The sequence below is a fragment of the Myotis brandtii genome, unplaced genomic scaffold (genome assembly GCF_000412655.1).
Source record: "Myotis brandtii unplaced genomic scaffold, ASM41265v1 scaffold32, whole genome shotgun sequence".
In the NCBI taxonomy this organism is placed as follows: Eukaryota; Metazoa; Chordata; class Mammalia; order Chiroptera; family Vespertilionidae; genus Myotis; species Myotis brandtii.
The window spans coordinates 14,074,373-14,096,650 of record NW_005362269.1 but is presented as its reverse complement, the minus strand read 5'-3'; the positions used below and the strand labels follow the sequence as shown (position 1 = coordinate 14,096,650).

Here is a 22,278-nt window from a genome sequence, read left to right as displayed (position 1 = left end):
GCAGCTGCAGAAATATCTCAGGTGAGAAGAAACCCACTGTTCCTAGAGCTACAGATGTCTTTAAGGCCGCCGGCCGCTTCGCATTAGAAGTTCCATCCATCTCTGGTGTCCTTTTCCTCCGGAAGCAGGGAACGTGCCCCCTCCCGCCCCCAACCCATTTACACACCCACTCCGTACCACCAGCTGGAGACCCTCAGCAGCTCAGCTAATAACTTAAGACAATTTTCCTATTAAGCCCTGAACGTGTTCCTCTCCGAGCCCCCTCTTGTCTGCCAGGAGCTATGTTGGCAGCGCTTCATTCCGCAGCTGCAGAAACATCTCAGGTGAGAGGAAACCCACTGTTCCTAGCGCTACAGATGTCTTTAAGGCCGCCGGCCGCTTCGTATTAGAAGTTCCATCCATCTCTGGTGTCCTTTTCCTCCGGAAGCAGGGAACGTGCCCCTTCCCGCCCCCAACCCATTTACACACCCACTCCGTACCACCAGCTGGAGACCCTCAGCAACTCAGCTAATAACTTAAGACAATTTTCCTATTAACCCCTGAATGTGTTCCTCTCCGAGCCCCCTCTTGTCTGCCAGTGGCTCTGGACTTGTGAGCACTTCAGAAGTGTGGCCCCCAAGTCTCCCCACTATTTTGTTGGTTTGTATTCTGGGCTTTTTATTCAAGGGCCTGTCTGGCAGGAGATGTCCTACAAACACATCAGCAAGAGCAAATGGCCAATGCTAAAGAGAGGGGGTGGGGAGGAGAGAGAGAGAACCCCCACCTCCCATATAAATGATTTCCTCCTATGTATTTACATCCATCTGTTTCAGAGATGGTGAGTTTGGGGTTCTATCTGTTATTAGGCGTGAGCACACGTGACGCCTGAAATGACCTCATCATGTTGCGTGATTACGGGCTGCCGCCGCCGAACACTTTCAGACGACACCGTGAACTTTAAATTGGCACTCCAATCTCCCGGTGGCCTGTCAGTCATGAGAATCGCGTCTTTATGCCAGCAAGCCCCTCGCGTGGCGTCTGACACGGCAATCTTCAGTAAATTACCCTGTCACTGACAATCGCGCAGTTATCTTGCAAACGCGGGCAATCAGAGTGTTCTGAATTGCCAGTTCAGGGCCCGAGAGCTGCCAACGTCTCCATTCAACAGGGGCCCGAGAGTGGCACAGCCCTCCTATGACATCGGACGATTTCTTTCTTTCTTTATTCTACCGACTCATGTGTGTGTCTGGTTGGCTTCCCCCATGGTGAGGGTGGTGACAGAGGCTTGCAGAGTCCTCCCAAAGGGCCTGGTTCTGACTCAGCAGACCTGGGAAAGGGACCCAGGCTCTCCTGGCCAGCCCACAGCAGAGTCCTGGGTCTCTGTGACTCACTGACTTCACTCTGTGTGATGCGGCCGTGGAGAATTATCTAGGTGCTTTCTGTGAGAACACACAGAAATCACAGCTCTGCTGCGTGCCCCACGCAGACCGTGTACACTAATTGTAATGGCCGTTTCAGAGAAATATGGGCATGGAGACACTTTCTGGGAACAGTAGAGAGGGCATTCTTTTTATTGCTTTTGCTAAAGAAAACCAGACTCTTCCATGAGCGTTTAGGCATAGAAAGCAGAAATTAGATTCGTGCTAAATTGAACCCTCCCAGTTAGAATTCCCAACGTAAAAAGCCAAAAAAAGAAAGCTACAGATGTCTTTAAGGCCGCCGGCCGCTTCGCATTAGAAGTTCCATCCATCTCTGGTGGCCTTTTCCTCCGGAAGCAGGGAACGTGCCCCTTCCCGCCCCCAACCCATTTACACACCCACTCCGTACCACCAGCTGGAGACCCTCAGCAACTCAGCTAATAACTTAAGACAATTTTCCTATTAACCCCTGAATGTGTTCCTCTCCGAGCCCCCTCTTGTCTGCCAGTGGCTCTGGACTTGTGAGCACTTCAGAAGTGTGGCCCCCAAGTCTCCCCACTATTTTGTTGGTTTGTATTCTGGGCTTTTTATTCAAGGGCCTGTCTGGCAGGAGATGTCCTACAAACACATCAGCAAGAGCAAATGGCCAATGCTAAAGAGAGGGGGTGGGGAGGAGAGAGAGAGAACCCCCACCTCCCATATAAATGATTTCCTCCTATGTATTTACATCCATCTGTTTCAGAGATGGTGAGTTTGGGGTTCTATCTGTTATTAGGCGTGAGCACACGTGACGCCTGAAATGACCTCATCATGTTGCGTGATTACGGGCTGCCGCCGCCGAACACTTTCAGACGACACCGTGAACTTTAAATTGGCACTCCAATCTCCCGGTGGCCTGTCAGTCATGAGAATCGCGTCTTTATGCCAGCAAGCCCCTCGCGTGGCGTCTGACACGGCAATCTTCAGTAAATTACCCTGTCACTGACAATCGCGCAGTTATCTTGCAAACAATCACGCGGGCAATCAGAGTGTTCTGAATTGCCAGTTCAGGGCCCGAGAGCTGCCAACGTCTCCATTCAACAGGGGCCCGAGAGTGGCACAGCCCTCCTATGACATCGGACGATTTCTTTCTTTCTTTATTCTACCGACTCATGTGTGTGTCTGGTTGGCTTCCCCCATGGTGAGGGTGGTGACAGAGGCTTGCAGAGTCCTCCCAAAGGGCCTGGTTCTGACTCAGCAGACCTGGGAAAGGGACCCAGGCTCTCCTGGCCAGCCCACAGCAGAGTCCTGGGTCTCTGTGACTCACTGACTTCACTCTGTGTGATGCGGCCATGGAGAATTATCTAGGTGCTCTCTGTGAGAACACACAGAAATCACAGCGCTGCTGCGTGCCCCACGCAGACCGTGTACACTAATTGTAATGGCCGTTTCAGAGAAATATGGGCATGGAGACACTTTCTGGGAACAGTAGAGAGGGCATTCTTTTTATTGCTTTTGCTAAAGAAAACCAGACTCTTCCATGAGCGTTTAGGCATAGAAAGCAGAAATTAGATTCGTGCTAAATTGAACCCTCCCAGTTAGAATTCCCAACGCAAAAAGCCAAAAAAAGAAATCTGCACAGCATCAGAGGGATTTGGTTTTGAAGCTTGTCTCTAGTCCCCTTGGGTGTGTGAGCTTAGAAAGAGGATCAACCTGCTGAACCTTGACTTCTTTACCTTTAAAACAGTTATAAACAACACAGCAGCAAATGAAAACAAACAAAAAAGATAACAACAACAAAAAAGAACCCCCCCCCAAACAAAGAACAACAACAACAAACAACCTGAGTTAGAATAGTGCATGTATCATAGGGTGATGTGATGGGGAATGAATGAATTTATATGCATATATAATATCAGTCTGGCACATAGTATCTGTTCATAGTAGGTACTACTATAACCAGAAACTTTCTGAAGTTTTCAACTTTCCAGTTTATAAAAACTGGACATGAAAATAAATTAATTTCCCATTATTAGAGTAATTTACTGGTATGTGCTTGGTAGGTTGGATCTTGGCCAGAATGCTGTTTCCAGGTAGTGATCAGTTAATAATGACTGACGGTAATAATCAGTGCTATAGCGTGAACAGGATTTATATCCTTGATTTAAATCCTCCTGGCAACCTTACAAAGCAGAATACTGTAACCCATAAACTGCAGACTGTGGGCATCTGGGTTTGAATCTCAGATCAGCTACTACCGATCTGACCTTGGAAACCGTGCCTCAGTTTCCTCATGTACAACATGAAGAAGAAGAAGGAGATGTGATCAAGTGCTGTTGGGAGGATTAAAGCGGTTATTATGTACATAGTACATGGAACAGTGCGTGTTTTGTGAGGACTCAATAAGTGTATTATCCCCATTATCACAATACCACCCAACCTACAGAGTTGAAAACTGTGTCAAAGAAGCTGGGTAAGTTATCCAAGTGGCTAAGAAGCAGCTTTGGATAAGAAGTCGGAAAAGGCAACCAATGAGATCATCACGTTTGGTCTTTTTTATCAGAAGGAGATGTTTCCTTCCAGCAAAAAAGAGTCGGAAGACAGGACAGTGGATGCCCATCAAGTGTTTGTGTGGGTGGCCATGAGACTTGATCACTTCTGAAGGCCTGTCTACTCCTACAGCTGGGAAGAATTTGGTTGGTTGAAATGAGCATTTGAAAAGGAATCAGCATGAGAAACAGGACGCCTGGGAATTCACTTCCTGCAATGCGGGCTGCAGGGACCACACTATCTACCTGGAAGCTTCGGTGGCTTACCATTGGATTTTGTTCAATTTTCCCTGCCTTTTGTTCCCTTTAGTGTGGTATGCAAGTGACTCCCTCTTCAACCTGTGTGAACTCTCCGGCTTTCTTGGGTATTAAAGGCTTCAGAGAAACATCTAAATTTACTTTTCTCAGTTTCATTTTGCTACAGGGTGGCACCAATCGATGCCAACAATTCGCTTCAGATGCCATAGATAGCTTTGCGAGGGTCTGCACACAGGCCCAGGCTGGTCAGCAGCTCAGACTGAAAAATTGAGCCTTGCTATTTCCAGATCACGGTTTCATGAGAGGCACCACCAACCATCAAATCCACCTTCCCTACTCATTGGACCAGGAGGCCATAGAGTGGATGGGTTAAAGTGTGGGCTTTAAAGAGTACATTCTGCTTTATTTATAGCATATCCAGGGCCAGGCAAAATTAATCAATAGTGGTAGAAAGTTAGCAATTATAGCACCTTTATGGGGAGGTATTGGATGGGAAAGACTATAGGGGAACTTTATGTGTGGTAGGAATATTTTTGATGTTTATCTTATTCACCTGACTACATAGGTGAATGTATATATAAAAATTCATCAAGGTGTGTACTAAAGATTATGCACTTTATATATTTGCCAATAGACTGACTTTAGGCAAGATATCAAATTCTCTGTGTTCTGTCTTCCTCATTTTCAAAGTGGTCATGATGATGGTGATGGCAATGATGATGGTGATGGCGATGATGATGGTGATGGTGATGATGATGGTGATGGCAATGATGATGATGGTGGTGATGATGATGGTGATCCCTCACAGGAGCCCTGGGAGGATTAACTAAAATAACCCACGCAGAACAGTTGTGAGTACCTAGTAACCTTCTAAGTGCCTCTGAATCATTTCTATGTCTTTCCTTCTTTTTGAGTCTTTTTTGGGCACCATTTAAGTTTGTTTAGCACACAGAGTGAGGTACTTGCCAAGTTCTCTTGTCCCCAAGAAAAATACAAGGAGTCCAGGTGATGCACCCAGTAAATCTTAGGGCTGTGTTTGAGATCAGTTAATGATAGGAGAGTTGGACAATCAATGAAGCATTGGAGAGAAGGAAGGAGGCAACAAGTTGAAGCAGGAAGGAAGAAAACTATACTGTTTGCTCTTTGTGATGGGAATGAAGGAGGAGTGCTGGCGGCTGGAGGGCCCTCTTTGCTCTGGCCTGGCAAAGGCCAAAGGCTCCTGAATTTTAGCCAGAGACATAAAGGAGCTTTTGGATGAAAAGAAATATGGCAACTGTAGGATTTGTTCTGCCTTGGGAGTTATTTTGTGTTAAGGTGAGCTTTTGAGAGACCATGCCTAATGTGTGTGGGGCCCATGACAGATAGTCTTTTGCCAGGCATTTCTCTTTATAAACAATTTGATTTGCCCAAATCAGCATATCAGTATCATTTTGACAGTCTGATCTCACATGATCTTGCAAAAGAAATACTCTTCCAGCCAGCAGGAGCAATCTACTAGTCAATCTGCCCTCTGAAATTGAGGTTGGGCATTGGGCCTGGGCATCTGGTCAACCCTACATACATGGGGTTGGGAGTGAGGAATGGTAGAGGGTCAGAGAACACCCTGAAAGGGGACCATGGCAAATGGGAGTCCTACTCTGGGTTGGGGTGCTCCTCCCAGACAGCACCGCTGACCCTGGCCAGTCCCTGGCATTGGAAAAACACATAGAAAATTTCAAGGAGGGCACTGCAAAGCTCAGGCACACTTGCCCAGAGTAGCGCTGGGCTCTTGCCCAGTTAGACAAATAGCAAAAAGAATACGAGTCAGAATGGTCTGGTTTTAGAACCCGTTCTATCATTCTATCAAGGTAGCTACGCAACCTTGGCAAGTGACTGACTTTCTGTGATGGCTGTCATTTTCCCAGCTACAGAATGGACTTAACTGCACCTACTTCACCAAAGATCACAGGGATGCTAAAGACGGTGCATGTGACATGAGGTGATGAAGGTACCACACTAATACAGAGGAAAAGCACAATAAATGGAGGCTACCCTTAATGATACTTCCTGCTCGCCACCAGGGAAGGGCACTGTTCCATTTGCATTTTACCCAATGCCTCCTGACAAGTTGGAAGTGAGGGATAATTGAAAGTATTCTGGCTTGATGTAACTAAGAAGTGAAAGAAATGGGCAAGGCTGACTTGATTTAACTTGGCAACATGAGATTAGTTCTTCATTGCCTCTGTTAGGTCTCCCGCATTGCCAACCTTTTAAAGCAATAGATTGGCTGACAGGGTGCTCATTTGGAAGGTTTCACCTGCCATTAATACTCGGGCTGCCTGATGGACCGTTGTTCCGTAGGCGTCCCCTCCCCTCTGCCCATGGAGCAACTGCCATTCTTAAATATTGCAAGGAGTAAAATTGTATTTGTGCTCCCTCTGGATGGCCTGTTGGAAGTGTTCCTCTTGCTTTTTCCAACTCTTTTTGTCAGTCTCTGAATCCAAGGCCAGAGCTCCTTGCCCCAAAGCATCTTCTGGCTTTTGTGATGACTTAGGAGTGGAAGATCAATCATGTCCCCCCAGAGATCTGGCAAAGTGGAGGCCCCACTGAGAGGTGCTTTGCTGGACTTCCTACTTTTCAGGATGGATGTGGGAAAGAAAGGAAAGGCTGCTTAGGCAAACCCAGGCACTGTCACCCAAGGCAGGGGTATGATCCAGGTGAGACCTCCAATATGACTCTGGCTTTATCGTGAAGCTACTGGGGCATCTGGTCGACCCCACGTGCATGCATGCGGTTGGGGGGATGGAATGGTAGAAATTTGGTGACAGTGAGCTCACAGAGTGTGTCCAGTTTTGTTTTTGAATGTTTTTTCCCCCGCCAAAACGCCAAGTAAGTGAACAACAAAACAAAACAAAAACAAACACCATCAACAAAAACCTTTTAAACCGCTTTTTTTCAAATTCTAACCAGAAACTGAACGCTGGGGATCTTATTAAAATTTATAGATTGTAATTCTGTGGTCAGAGCCTGTGTTTCTCACAAGCTCCCAGGTGATGCCGACGCTGCTGTTCTGAGCACCATATTTCTAGAAGCCAGGCATTAACCTGCTGCTGGTCAAGGTGTGCTTCCTGACATAGGGGTGTTAAAATGCTGATTCCTGCGGTCACCCTGCCTACTGAATTCCTCAGAGTGGAAACTGGGAATCTGCATTTTCAAGAAGATGCCATGATGATTCTTTTGCTCACTAAAGCTCAAGACCTTCTGCTCTGAATTCTTTAAAACACCCTTCAAATATCCAGAGTGGTACCTCTGCCCTGAGGGCGACAGCAGCTCCCCAAACGATGTCTCTTTAACAGGGTTTCCCTGAAGGCTAGGAGGACCTGCGGTCAAATACCATTTGTAAGACGTTGGTGAGACCAAGCTAAGCTGGTTTCCTTACAGCAGGCCTTCTCAGAACCTTGATATGTGCGGATGCATTATGAATCTAATGTCGGGATGCAGCACTTCCTGACCACGGATCCCTTTTGGCTCAGAGCATACATAGTCCAGTGCCATATGGGTTGGGAAGTACTTCATGAGAACATAGGGCTCTAGGTTTGGGGACTCTATCTCTGAAAGGACCAGCTAAACCTTTATCTTCCCTATAATCACAAGCAGCAGCCCCAGGCTTGAGTGACCTTTCCATAAAATGCTGGCTTGTGGGTGACCGGGCCCAGCATAAACCACACCACTAGCACCTCAGCTCCGAGACCTTGTCCGTGGGCTCCCACTGCTTCCCGAAGCCAGTGCTCTTCAGCAGAGGGACCCTGTTTGAGGGGACAGCATCCTGGGAGTCAGTGGGACGACGAAGCATCAATGGCAGCCACGTCTAATGAGAGCTAACGGTTGGCACTTGTGAAAGCTTCCTAGGTGCCAGGCACCATGCTGAGCGCTTCACATGCGTCTCCTCATTAAATCCCCGCCAGAATCCCGGCATCATTAGCACCTTTGGTTACAGATGAGAAACAGGATGTGTAGCGAGAGATGAAATAACCTTCCTAAGACCACACGACTTCTCCATGGTGGGCTGGGTCTTGCTCCTTGAAGCCAAATCCCACATGAAGCTGCATGGAAGGTCTGTGGCTGTTAAACACCCCGCATGGCCAACACACAGCAGCCATCGGGCCTGACACCACGACATGCTGTGTGCCTGAGCCAAGCTCTTCTATCTAAGGCAGGGCTATGCCAACCGGGAGAGGAACGACTTAAACACATGTCGAAGGGTGATTTCTTCTTTTGGAAACTGGGATGCGGGATGTTTTAGCTGGCCCTCTGCCCCAGCTCCTAACTTCACCGGGCTTACACTTCTGACTCCGGTGGGTCCCTCCAGGGCTGCCCCCGTCCCCCGCCAGCAGCCTGCGCCTGTGTCCTTACCCAGCCATCACCCAGCAGTGCGCACAAGAACCCTTTGAGGTGGGTCCCATGGTTTCCATTTTGCAGATGAAGAAACGGAGGCTCAGAGAGGTTAAGGGCCTCCCTGCAATCACACAGCCAGTGAATGATGGAGGAGCGGGTCCTCCCTAGGCTGTCTACCTCTGAAGCCTACACTCCGAACCCTCAGTTCCAATCACAGTCATAGAAAGGTACCCTGTCAGTGCTGGAGGACACTGGGGGAGAAGCGCTGAGACTCAGAAAACAGCCTCGTTTTCAGGTTGTTGTTCTCTTTCTCTGTGTCTCTCATCTTCATCACCCTCTTACTCCCCACCCCCCCCCCCCCGCCTCCTCTTTCCTCAGCGCAGACAAAGCCTCCAGGAATAAATGATCTCACTTGATCTGGTTGCCACCGTGGGCATTCCCTGACAGGCCTCTCTGGCTCAGCCTCACCCTCGTTAGCCCAGGGCCATGAGCTTTGTACCTGGGGGATTTCTGTTGTGGCTGCTGCTGTCTCCCCCTTTTCTGTTACAAAACCCAGTGACAACAGAGAGCAGGGGCCTCTGATCTCAGCCACCGATTTCCCCAAACGCTCGCCCTCCGCCCGCAGTGTCCGGCCTCTCTCAGCCCTGGTCTCCTCCTCCCCCACCCCCATCAACCTCCATCTCGAAGAGCCCGTTGACAGGTCAGACAGAAGCAGGCCGTGGCCAGTGAAGTCCGGCCCGGCAGGCGGTGGCAGCCTGGTGGGGTGCCAGACAGTGACCTGCTGGGCCCCTCAAAACGAAAAGGGACTGTCACCACCTCGGAGCAACAAGCCAGAACAGGTATGTCCTGCCTGAGGAGAGACCCTGTCTCCTGGGGAAGAGGGGGGCTGGCCCCAGAGCTGAGAGAATTAGCAGGGGACAGGCTGTCTCTCCTTCTGCTGCATAAGGAAACACCAGCCTGCCAACTGGGAGAAGAGACCAGACTCAGCGATCGTACCAGCCTCTGGCTGGATTAGGGAAATGAGAAGTGCTAATTCCTAAACGTGGCCATTGCCACGCTGCAGGCACTGTGCTGAGCACTCCCTGCAGATTTGCTCATTTAATCTTCTCATGGGGGTGGCAGGAGCCAGTCTTGTACTGCCAGTGATGATCCCAGGATCTGGAGGTTTGCAACACACTAGCTGTGTGGCCTTGGGCTAGTTACTGTACCTCTCTGAGCCTCAGTTCCCTCATCAGTAAAATGGAAATAATCATATCAGCTTCACAGGGCTGTTACTAAAGATTGAATAAACCTATGCAGAAGCATCTCTAGCCTATGTAACCATCTGTTTACTCTGGCTTTAGAGATGGAGAAACCAAGTCCTAGAGAGGCCAAGTGACTCAACAAGGTTGGGCAGCTGCTAGTGAGTGCTGGGGACCAGCCTTGGACTTGCTGATCTCCCCCACTGCTCTATGCCATGCCCAGCAAGCCACAGTTTGGGAGGTCTGGGGTCATGAGGAGCAGTGATTCTCAGTGGCCCTGCCTTTCCTCTTGTCTTCGAGGATGATCCTGGCGCTTGTGGCCTACGCCATCAGCCCATAGGAAGTGGACAGACATGGTGAGCAAAGCTGACAATGAGGATGTGGTCATGTCTTACTGAAAAGAAATAATGTAGCTAAGATTTGGACTTTCTTTGCATTAATCAAATAATGTCAATGGTATATAGTAACTTGGATATCATTGTCTGTATGGGTGTGCGTGTTTTTTTTAATTTTAAAATGAAATTTATTCATCCTAAAATAATCTATTGAATACAAGACAACTGTTCCTTATTCCAGATACTTCTCATTAAAGCTTTCATTCATTCAATTCATCTAATAATGAGTTGACCAAGACAGAGAGGGAGCCTGCAGCTTTAGAGAGAAAATAGACAATTAAATAAACTACAATAATAAAAGCGTAGTACTCTAATTAGACCAGATGTCCTTCTGGATGACCTTCCGGATGAAGCCGGGCCTGCGAGGGAAGCCCAGGTCCTGGGTGCCAGAGGGAAGCCGGTGCCGGCAGCCAGGGGAAGGAAGGCTTACTCTTGCACTAATTTCGTGCATCGGGCCTCTAGTAAATGTATAAAAGACTTTGACAGAGTGATAGTGTTTTGAAAGAAAGTAAACCAGGGCAAAGGTTTGGAGAGGGATGGAGGAGGGAATGTGCTGTTTTAGATGGTGGTGTGGGGGGGAGGGATGGCCTTTCTGAAGAGGTGATGTTTGGCTAGAAACCTAAACGAAACAAGAAAACAAGTCATGGGAATATCTAGGGGATGAGCATTGTGGGCACAGGTAACAGAGGTACAAACACCCAGGGGGGTGGGGGTGTATTGTGTGAGTTACAGGAACAATAACATGGTGGATGTTGGGCAATGGGAGGGAGAGGGATAGAGGGAAGAAGTAAGATCAGAGTGGAAGCAGGAACCTTCTCATGCACAGCAAAGGTGGCCACTGTTGCAGCCTGGGTGCCATCCTGTGGGAGGTGAGGTGCCCTGGGAAGGTGTGAACAGGGGTGGGACTTTTAGGAGGATTCTTCTGACGACTCTGTGTGGAATAGGAGCTGGAGGGCCCAGCGAGGTTGGTGGCACACTCTGGGTGGAGATGGAAAGACATTAAGGAACCGTGGCCGTAAGAGTTAGGAACAGCCGAAACTGGTTTGGCTCAGTGGATAGAGCGTCGGCCTGCGGACTGAAGGGTCCCAGGTTCGATTCCGGTCAAGGGCATGTACCTGGGTTGTGGGCACATCCCCAGTGGGAGATGTGCAGGAGGCAGCTGATCGATGTTTCTCTCTCATCGATGTTTCTAACTCTCTATCTCTCTCCCTTCCTCTCTGTAAAAAATCAATAAAATATATTAAAAAAAAAAAGAGGAACAGAGAGAGGAGGGGCCAGACAGGGAGCATCCACAGATCTTCCCAGCAAAATGCACAGACAAAGGCAGCACGTGGAAGACCCCAGGGATGGCCACTCAGGTGGTAGTCGGAAAGGGGTGGCATTGGTGTGGCGCATCGGAGAGCCAAGACTCGGGGGGCTGGGTCCCGGGGGGCTGGAATATTCTCCCTGGATCTGCTTCCCTGTGCTGGGTGCTCTATGAGTGAGTCCCCTTTCCTGTCCTGACTCTCTGAACTTCCCTTTGGACTCCCTGGCAAACCTGATATGCAACTACGTTCAGAAAACGGATCTGGGAGGAGAATGGGCAGGACATTTACAATGAGGAGGACTGAGCTTCCAAACTAGGGCATTGCTGCTGACCTTGGACAAGCCACTGGCTGGCTCCTCCGTTTCTTTGTGGTTTAAATGGAATCCTCTGCTGCTAAAGGTCAGCAATTAATGCAGAGATTTCTGTAGCCCCATGCTGACCAGACAGGACCTGTCAGTGAGCCACCCATGCCAGGGCAGGTGGGTGTGGGATGGAGGGCGATAGGTTAGAACAGAGACCAAAAGATGGGTTTCTCATTTTGGAATGTTCTGATGAGATGATGTTAATCTGAGACGATGAGCTGCTGATTGGGGGCAATGTGTGTTTGTAGAGTTTCTGAGTCGCATTATAGAGGGAGATACCCATGCTTAGAGCTGCCATTGAAATCAAGTGGCATTAGGGCACCTGCTATGAATGTTCTAGTCCAAGCTCACAACAGGCCTATGAGGCTGGTGCTGCTGTTCCGTTTACAGATGAGGGAACAGAGGCCTGGGCACGTTAGGTTCTTTGTAAGAACCGGAGCCAGAATTTACACAAGTCGGCCCGACCCCAGTGCCCGAGGAGCCCAGCGGTAAGGGCATAGCAGCGGCTGCTGGCCAAGGTGACCATTGTCCTGAGTGGAAACGGGAGAAGCAGTGATGCCACTGAGGACAAGAGCCCAGGACCAGCTGCCACCCTCCTCTCCCAGCCTACAACCTCTTTGTTCCTGAAGCTCTTGAAAGAGGAGGGTGGACCCAGGAGGTTGGAGCCCTGAGCCCCCTCCACAGCCACATCTCTGTAGCTGAGACTTCAGTGAGCCCGGTGATGTCCCCGGGGTCCGCACGCCAATCTAGCTGCCGCCGCCTCAGGGCACGGAGCTTCTGGCCTGTCTGTCCCCAGCAGGCGGCCCAGAGCTGCCACGCTTGGAGCAATCACTGCCAGCACTCGAGTTCCCTCAACGTGGCATGCACCGCGCGAGTCAGCGGTTCTCCACTGTGGGCATCCCTGGGGCACTTGCTAGAAATGCCGGGAGCAGGCCCAGCACTCTGTGATTCTCACTGAGGGGAACCACGGTGTTTTGCATCACCTACACCTCACGGCATCCTACTATTAGCCCCATTTACAGAGGGTGAAACTGAGGCTCGGAGAGAGCGAGACCTGCTAATTGGTAGAGGAGCTGGGACATGAACCAGACTCCAAAGCCTCTTTCCTGCACTGCTGGGCTGTCTCCTCTGCCCACGCTTGTGCCATGGAGGAGACACAAAGAAAGGCCACTCTTTCTTCCCTGCTGTGCACATGTGTGTTTAGGAACAACTCAAGCAGAGATGCCAGCCGTCTGGCTGAGGGAGGAGGGGTGGTTGCCATGCTAGAGCCCAGGAAGCTAATGGAGGAAGGCAAAGCACATCCTTGGGGTACACTGCACCCTGCCCAGCACGGTGCACCAGCCCTGTCTGCCCAGACCCGCTTCCCCTGCCGCACCCTCCTGCACATTCCACACGCCCTAGCGGTACCCACTTCTCAGAGGTCCCCAAACACCCACTGCTGTCTGGCCTCTGTGCCTTTGCCCTTTTCTTTGTCCACAGAACCCTGCCCTCTGTCCTCATCTAACTCCTCTGTAGCTTTCAAAACTGCAGCCTGACCTGCCGGGAGCCTGGATGCCCCTGGCCTGGCCTGCCCTAGCCCCTTGGCCTTACTTCCACAGGCTCTACGAATACGGCTGGTTTTACCACCAACAGTCCGCGGGTTCTTTGCGGGCCCTATTTGACTCTCATTCATTCACGCAGAGTAGAGGCCTGGCATGTACTTGCCGAATGAATAAATGATTTCGGAGTGTGGCTGGTTTGGGGTGAGGAGAGTAAGGCTCACCTAGGGTGCCACCTTAAAGAAGGCATCACTCTCAGGAGGACAGGCACCCCAACTCATCCTCATCTAGGTGCTGGGTTGGAGACAGACCTCAGATCAAAGCAGTGATGCCAGGGAGGTGACTGGTTCCTTTGGGGGCAGCGTGGCATGGAGAAAAGTGGACTGAATTTAGAACCAGGAAGCCAGGCCTCCAGCCCAGACCTGTCCTGTTCTGTTATTGGAAGAAGTCTCTTTCCCTTTCGGGCTTGGTAGCTGCTGGGGACTCTATCTTTTGTCCTTTCTGCATCTGACATCCTGGACCTCATGACCCCATCAATGGAAGAGGTAGTGTCCCTTAGTGTGGTGGTCACTGGGCTCCAGAAAACGGGCTGGGCAGACTGATGCCGACATAGCTCCAGGGTTGGAAAAGGGAGGGGATGCCCTTGGAAAGGTTCGGCCTTGGTTGTGAGTGGGGAGAGAGGCAAACACAGGGCACAGAGCTTTGGGGGATACCTTGCGGTTTTCTTGGATTCACATTTGGCCACACAGTGCTGGCCCCACTCCAATCCCCCAGAACTCTTGGCTGAGAAGATGGGAAGTCAAAGACACAAGCAGGGGCCACGGGCAGCCACTCTTGCTGTGCCGTGGAGAATGCCTGGCGATTTCAAGAGCGACTGCTCCTGCCAGCCCTGGGCATTCCGGTGTGTAAGCACTTTGTGGCAAAAACGCATTCCCCAAAACCGGGGAAAAAGCTCACGCTAATGCTGCTTTTCAGAATGCTGCAGACTTCGCGTTTCTGAGGGGCCCGAGGGTGCTGAGCACTCTGGTCTGCCTTGCCTGATCCAGGGCTCGACACTCAGGCTCTGGGAAGGGCCCACCAGGGGGCACCGGACCTGGGTTCTGAGTCTGGGTGTGGCTGTGTTTTAGTGGAGGGATCTGGATAAACCTCTGCACCGTGGTTTCTGCTTCTATGTAAAGGATCTAAGAAGGCTCTTAGGGCTCTTGTGAGCTCTTGTCCTGATTTATTTGAGCAATGTGGGTAGAGTCGCAGCACAGGCCTGGCCCCTTGTAGGTGCTCCATGCATCATGACCTCATGTCCTTTGACATGAAGTCAGAGGACACTTCCTGTTCTGGGACCATCCGGACCCTCACGTGTGTTCTTGGATGATGTTAATGTCTACTCCAGATTTCTCAACCTTGGCCTGGTTGACCTTTGGGCTGGGTCATTCTTTGTTATGGGGGCTGCCCCCTGCATATCAAATATTTAGCAGCTTCTTGGGCCTCCACCTGCTAGCTGCCAGTAGTACCTTCTCCTGACCTCCCTTTAGTGACTCATAAAATATCTCCAGTCATTGCCAATGTCCCCTAGAGCAGCGGTCGCCAACCTTTTGGACCTCACGGACCACCAGTGGTCCACGGGTCACCGGTTGGCGACTGCTGCCCTAGAGAGTAAACCTGCCCCTGGTTGAGAACAGCTGATCAGAATGAAGGAGAGCATTGTGGGAGCCACAGGGCTAACCATGGCCCCAGGGCCCTTGAACCTTAATTTCAATGCTGGTCACAGAAACCAAGAGGGTACCTGTTACAATCTAGGCAGTTTCTCCAGCCAAGGCAAAGCGCCTTAATGGTATAAATGTTACCTCTTGGCCACCAGCTAAGCCTGTGTGTTGATCCTTTAATTTCCTAAAATAAGTCCACAGTGATTTAAATTATTAACATTTTTTAATAGATTGTGCATTTGAATCATAATTGTATGATGAATATTTGATTTGTTATCTAATCAGGGGATGATATAATCCCTTAAGAGACACTGAATAACCATTTAAACTACTAAAGACTTGATTAGAAAAAAACTGAAGGTGCTACATTAGGTAAACTCATAAACTTTAAACACTTTTTGTTTTTTTATGAACAAATTCCATGGCCAAATAGATTTACTGGGAAGTGATTTTCAATGGGAAAGTCTTATCATCTAGGGGACTTCCTCTGAGGCCTCTTGGCAACACCACCGATGCGGAACTGGTTTGATCCTTCTTCAGAAACAGCCCCTGAATTTTGTTCATTTTAGGAGAAATGAGAAGTTGGCTTTGGTGTGGACATGCAGTCCATCCTAGTGGTTGGCTGAAAGGCCTACTTTGCATGTTACCTTCTTAACCCTCTGATTCCTTATCTGTGAGATGGAAAACCCAAGATGAAATAGACTCCCAGACTGACGTCTAGTGTGAAGACACAGACAACATACGAGACAGACAGAGGGACTGAGTTAGGAGTGTAACATTGCTGAGACCGGGGAGAGGCAGAGGGAGACTTCACAGGTGAAGACAGCCTCTTCAGGGAGCCTATGTTTGAGCTGAGAACTGAGAGTGACCAGAGGGAGCCAGTCACACAGAACGCCAAGGTCAGTGCATTTCTGATGGTAGCATAAGCTTAGCACCTGCAGAAGGGGGAGGCGGGCCAGAGTGAGTGAGCAGAGCTGCTGTGGGGGTGGGAGTGGGGGTCGTGAGAGAAAAGGCAGAGGATGCTCATCACAGGCCCTCTAGGCCAAGGGGAAACATTTGATTTTGACTCTATCTACATGAGAAATGATTTGAGGGCATGATCTGATTTACAACTTAAATCTGTCCCTCTGGCTGCCATGGGGAGGAGGAGAGGGTGAGGGTGGAGCCGCTGCAGAGAGACCCATGGCTGCCTGTTCCCAGTACCCAGGTCGGTACTAAGCCCAGCACAGTGCTCGGTCCATGCCAGCCCTCAAAAATCTTACTGGTGAGAGTTTTTATATGCAAAAACATGGATTCTATCATTTTTTGGTTAACCTCAATAGAATAAAAGAAAACTGAACTCCAGTCCTTAGTTTCCTAAACAGAAGGCTCTCTACTCAAATACGCCCAGAAAGTCGAAGAACTACCTTCAATGGAAAGATCCTGAACACTTTCAGCGCCCTGTTACCATGTGGCCCACTAGGATTTCAGGTGGGGCTCGTTCTGCTGTCTCCCAAAGAAGAGAGACCAGCGCCTGGCCAGCTGGCAGTGGCCTCAAGGCCAAGTTCTCTTCTGAAGCATTAGATATATTGCTTTCCTCTCGGGGAGCTAATCGGGGACTCTGTTTATGGCTCCAGCTACATTTGCCACAGGTCTTTGGACTGCAAGGGGAATCCTCAATCCAACCCAATTAATAGAGCACTGCTACACTTTTAAGCTGTCCCCCTCCCAACCAATCCATCAACATGATTTGCACACATTAATCAAGGCATTTACAATGGGTCCACCAAGCTTTATCTCTCGCTGGACGAAGAAACGAGACTATTTGGACTTGAGAACCATAACTCTTCCGGAGTCCCTGAAGTCCCGAGCTTGGCTCTGCTCAATGCACCAACAAGGTGAGTTATTAATTAACAATTGAGATAAATGCCGGAATAGCATCCCTGAATCATGTCAAACCAATTTGGATGGTTATGAGATGGGGAGGGGAGGGAGGAGGCAGTGGGCAAGGGGAGGGTTTTGTCTGTTCCAAGTGCTTTGGACAGACGCCAGTGTTATTCCTCCTCATTTAGACCTGGCTGGAGTGCGCAGAGCGCAGGCCAGCATCCTCATCTCTTCACCCAAGGCAGCTTCCTTGGGAGAACAAGGAATCAGGCCCCACAGATGGAGGTGGGCTGGGAAACACTGTTCTGAGTCCTTAGTTCAGGCAGAGAAATGTGAAAGCTGCTGGTGGGCAGAGGGTCCTCACCACGGATTACTGTTCACACAGGTCTGAGGTTTAGAGGGCCCTCCAGGGAGGCAGGCTGAAGACGCTGGGCTCACTACTGCGATGGGCCTTGTCTCCTGTCCTGCGGCTGACACCCCACTCCACAACCCTTGATTCCCTGCACTCCTACTGCACTAAGGTGCTTCACGCCCATCACGCCTCACACACAGGATTCAAATAATAATAATAACATGTTTATACATCTTATCTTTTTAGAGGGATGTGAGCTCTTTGTGGACACGTGTCATATTTGTCTTAGTATTTCCAAAGTCTAACATTTAGTAAACATTCAACAAATGTTTGCTAAACCATGAATGGCTAATGATGGATGGACGAATGGATGGATTCACACTTGACACTTTTTAAATTCAGAAACAAACATCAGTCACCTCTCCAACTAGGAATACAGAGCACTTTTAAAGTATACTAAAGTTATTCACTCAGGAAGTAAACATGAAAATATGTTCACAGTTTTTTCAATTGCTCATTTCTTCTTGAAATAAAATTCCCCTTTTCTCACATCATTCCTGTGTCCTGGGAATTCTAGGGGTAGGGAATGTTTGGGGCGTAGGTACTGTGATATTGGGCTGGGTGAGCAAACCATGGGGAAACCATTGTTTAAACAAGTTTTTTTTTCAAAACACGATCTGCAGACCACGTACCTAGGAATTCTCTGGGTGCCTGGTCAAAATGCGGATTCCTGGATCCCATATGTGACTTAATTAATAGGAACCTGAAAGGCGAGGGCCTGGAAATCTAAATTTTAAATCAGCTCTCCAGCATGGTTATGCAACACCAAAGTGTGATGAGCCCTAGTTAGAACCTCAGGGGTTATGTGCTGTGGGAACACTGTTGGTTGAGCTCCATCTATGTGGATTTAGCATTTGTTCTACAAAATAACATTAATACGAATGAGGTGAAAGCTAGCAGCAGCCAACACGTGAGGGTACCCTCTGAGCCAGGCACTTGTAAAATGTATTGCATGCATTTTCTCGCGGAGATGTCACACCTGCCCACTAACGGAGGAGGCACCATGAAGCCCATTTTATAGACAGGAAAACTGAGGCTTTGAGGAGTATAATGCCTTACAAAAGTAGGACATAAAGACTGCCTCCTGACCCCAGGCTCTTAACCCTATGATGTTCGTGTCACTGAATCTGAAACCAAGGAAGTGACAGGAGAAGGAAGAAGAGGTCTAACTTCAGGGCTGTCTTGAAGCAGAACAGAGGGGAACAACCACAGCCCCAAGTGTAGGAAGGAGGTACCTGATGCAAGGGTGACCTGTGGACAGGCTCAGTTTAGGAAGGGCTTTCTCCTCCCCCCTCCACCCCAAGCCTCTGCCCCAGGCTGGCTTAAAGTGATAGGAGTTGGGCTTTGCATAGACAAAGGGCTGGGGCTCCTGACACTGAGTTCGGGGTGAGAAAGGGTGTAGGGAAGGAGTAAGGACTGTCACTCCAGGCAAGACAGTCTAACAACACCTCCCCACCTCCCGGCTCCCACTTTTAGAGGACATCCACACCCTCTCTCCTACCCCTGGCGGTGAGGAACCGAAGCTCACACCTCCGTCTTGGCGGTGATAATTAAATATTATTCGCCTGTCACTTGCTGCACATGTTGTGTGCTTTCTCAGACTTTAATGAGCTGGTGTTTGTCTTTTGTAAGCAAAAATATTTCTCGGAGTCTCTTCTTTTTTTAAATTGGGGTGAGCAGTGCACGTGGAGACTTCGCACTGTTAAAAAGGCGGTCTGCTCGCCAGAGTGTCTGAACCGTTTCTACTTCTTTCTTCGGGGCCACAGCAGGTAAAGCTTGGCCCTTCCGGAGCAGCCAGGGCTCCCTGAGGTTAAGTCAGCCGTCACATGGCTGGGGCGTTGCGAGATGTTGAAAGTGATGGGAGTCAGGAGGTAGGGAAGCGGCATGCATTGCTTTTGTGGGCTATTCCAAGGTAACAGGGTTTCTCCTCTGAGCACCTCAGGCTACTGAAAAGATTTGAACATTTTCTCACGTCGTCCAAGGAAGGCACTTCGCTAGTACCATTCTAGATGCATGGGGAGAAGTTCGTTCATGGCGTATAATGGACGTCCTAGGACAGTGGTTCTCAGAGAGAACCTGCGTGGGCATCCCCCGGAAATTTACTAGGAATTCAAATTCTGGCCTCCCACCCCAGGCCTAGAGAATGAGGAACCCTGGGGGTGGGGGCTTGCCAATCTGTGTCCACACAAGCCCTGTGGGTGGTTTTGCTGTAAGTTCCAGTTTCAGAACTACAGTGGGGCCTTGACTTACGAGTTTAATTCGTTCCGTGACGGAGCTCGTAACTCAAATTACTCATATGTCAAATCAATGTTCACCATTACAATGAATTGAATGCTGGGCTGATGTTGTGGCGTTCACGTTCGCTGCGCCAACTAGCGGTGGGGTATCTGAAGCTGGCTCGTAACCCGAATTTTAGCTCGCAACTCAAAGCAAAAAATCAGCCGAGAGACGGCTCATATCTCGAAAAACTTGTTAGTTGGGACACTCGTAAGTCAAGGCCCCACTGTACTAGGGGCTTCACTCTCTCATGGAGGAACCCAGGTGAAAAAGGCTGTTCAGGGCTTCAATCTCCATATTCGTATTTGTATCGCTATCTAGCACATTAAACTGAGATATATATTTTTTAAAACGAAAAGTGCTCCTAGATGGGAAAATGATTGGTCTTTTCCAACTCACTTTGGAAGAGCGCTCTGCTATCTCCCCCATCATGAGGTGTGTAGGAAATGTGTTCCTTGCAGCTGTGGGGAGGAAGTGGGTGCGGCATTCGCAGGGTGCCTGCTCTGACCCACCAGCACGTTTAAAAACCCGAGGAAAGCCCCTTCTGAGAACTCCCCAAGCAGGACAGAGCCTGGGGCAGAACTCCCACCCCCACCCGGAAAAAAACACAAACAAGTGACTTAATTAGCGTGCTGCAGGATTGGATCTGGAGTAGATGAGGAGTAACTTTAATATTTACCAATAAACAGCGAAGTGCTTAGCACACCTCCCCGGGAAGTAATTAGCCATAAAAAGGATACTCTGCACAGAGGAATCTCCTCCCAAAAAAGAACTCAGTTAATTGTGAATTGCTTCTGCCAGGTGAGAGAGAATCGGTGTCTGCGTCTCACCTGACACGAGCAACTCTGAATTAGCGGGGAGTTTCTTTTTATAAACACTGTGCAGAGCCTGTTCTTTTTTTTTTTTTCTTGGTGGTTAATGACTTCCTTGGGAGGTTCCCACAACAAGGCCGTGATTGTCTTTAGCATAATCACCGCCTCATTGGCTTTTGTGGCCTGCCGCTCTGCCTCTGCCCACCGCCTGGGAGGGACCCTGACCTGTGCCCGCTGGGGAGTCTGGAAGCGCCTACCATGCCTCCAACCTCTCTACGCTTGGGGATTTCGGTTTTCTCCTGGTGGGAGCCTGGATCAGGGGTAGGGCTGGCTGGGAGGGATGGGGCTGCGCAAGGCTTCCTCGGGAGGCTGAGTCCCCTCCGACATGTGCGGATTCTAGCTTCTAGCTCAGAGCAGCTTCTTTCCGGAAGAGGAAGGAGCTGGTCTGTTAGCAACCGCTAGGCTCCGTGAAACCGCCAGGGACCGGGAGCAAAAACAGGGAACCCTACAGGAAAAGCAGTGTGATGTGGACTCTCACCCTTGAAAAAACACACACGCATTGTGTACTTATGTCTCACCTCACTCAAAAATGAATGTAAGTGCCTTCTGTTTTGGCTCTGTTTTAGGAAGGGAAATGAATGAATGGGGCTCTGTGAGCTGCGCCAGGCCTATAAGCCCTTTTCTGATTGGTGGACTCCTACTGTGTAGTTACATTTGTTTATGTACAAGTTACATACATGTGCAACTGCAATAACAGATTGTGGAAACGCACCATGTCTAGTAAGAGGATGAGGACTATAAAGATGGAGTGTCTCACACTCTCAGCCATCCCCCTGAGGGACAGTGCCTCACTCTGGACACCCCTGGAGCTGACCCCCTGGGCAGGGGCTGACACCCCAGAACGCAGTGATCTGCACAGAGCAGGACATACACACCTTTGTTAAATCCAATAATTGATGCATGGGTCCTCTTACACCTGAAACAATTTTGGTGGATCCCACACCTGTACTTATGTTCACGGAACATGGCATGCTATTCTCAGGAATTCAGGTGGCCCATATTCTACCACAACCCCATTTGCTCCCAGAATCTTAGCACTCACTCCATCAGGAATTATAGGAAAATTCAGCTCAGAGGTTAAAACAGGGGTTGGCGAACTTTTCCAGTAAAATAACACCCAAGAGAAAAATAGCTCAGGTTTTGTCAGCCATGTGGTTACTCAGTGCTGACCTCTGGGGTGAAAGTAGCTATGGCCTAGACATAACTGGATAGGCATGGCTATGTTCCAATAAAACTTTATATATGGACACTGAGATGTAATTTCCGCATAGTCTTCACTTGTCATGAAATTTTATTCTTTAGATTTCCCCCCCTCAACTATTAAAAATGTAAAAACTATTTTCAGCTTTTAGACCTGTACAAAAGCAGGCTGTCGTTTATCAACCACTGGTTAGAAGGTGGACTCTGAAGTCCGAGCTGGGTTTGGCCCCAATTTTACTATTAGTGACTGAGTTATCTATCTATCTATCTATCTATCTATCTATCTATCTATCTATCCATCCATCTATCTATCTATTATTGATTTCAGAGAGAGGAACGGAGAGGAAGAGAGAAATAGAAACACCAATGATGAGAATCATTGATTGGCTGCCTCCTGCATGCCCCATACTGGGGATCGAGCCTGCAACCCAAGCATGTGCCTTGACTGGGAATCGAACCGTGACCTCCTGGTTCATAGGTCAACACTCAACCACTGAGCCACGCCGGCCGGGCTGTGTCTGAATTATCTTTAGACAGATACATAACTGCTCTCTA

At 49.3% G+C, this 22,278-nt stretch overlaps 1 protein-coding gene across 9 annotated transcripts in view; it reads right to left on the bottom strand.

Annotated features, from left to right (window-relative positions):
• The window catches only part of TENM2 (teneurin transmembrane protein 2), a 1,214,660-nt gene that overhangs the window by 75,748 nt on the left and 1,116,634 nt on the right, over window positions 1-22,278 (bottom strand). The gene's annotated exons all lie outside the window — the stretch shown is intronic.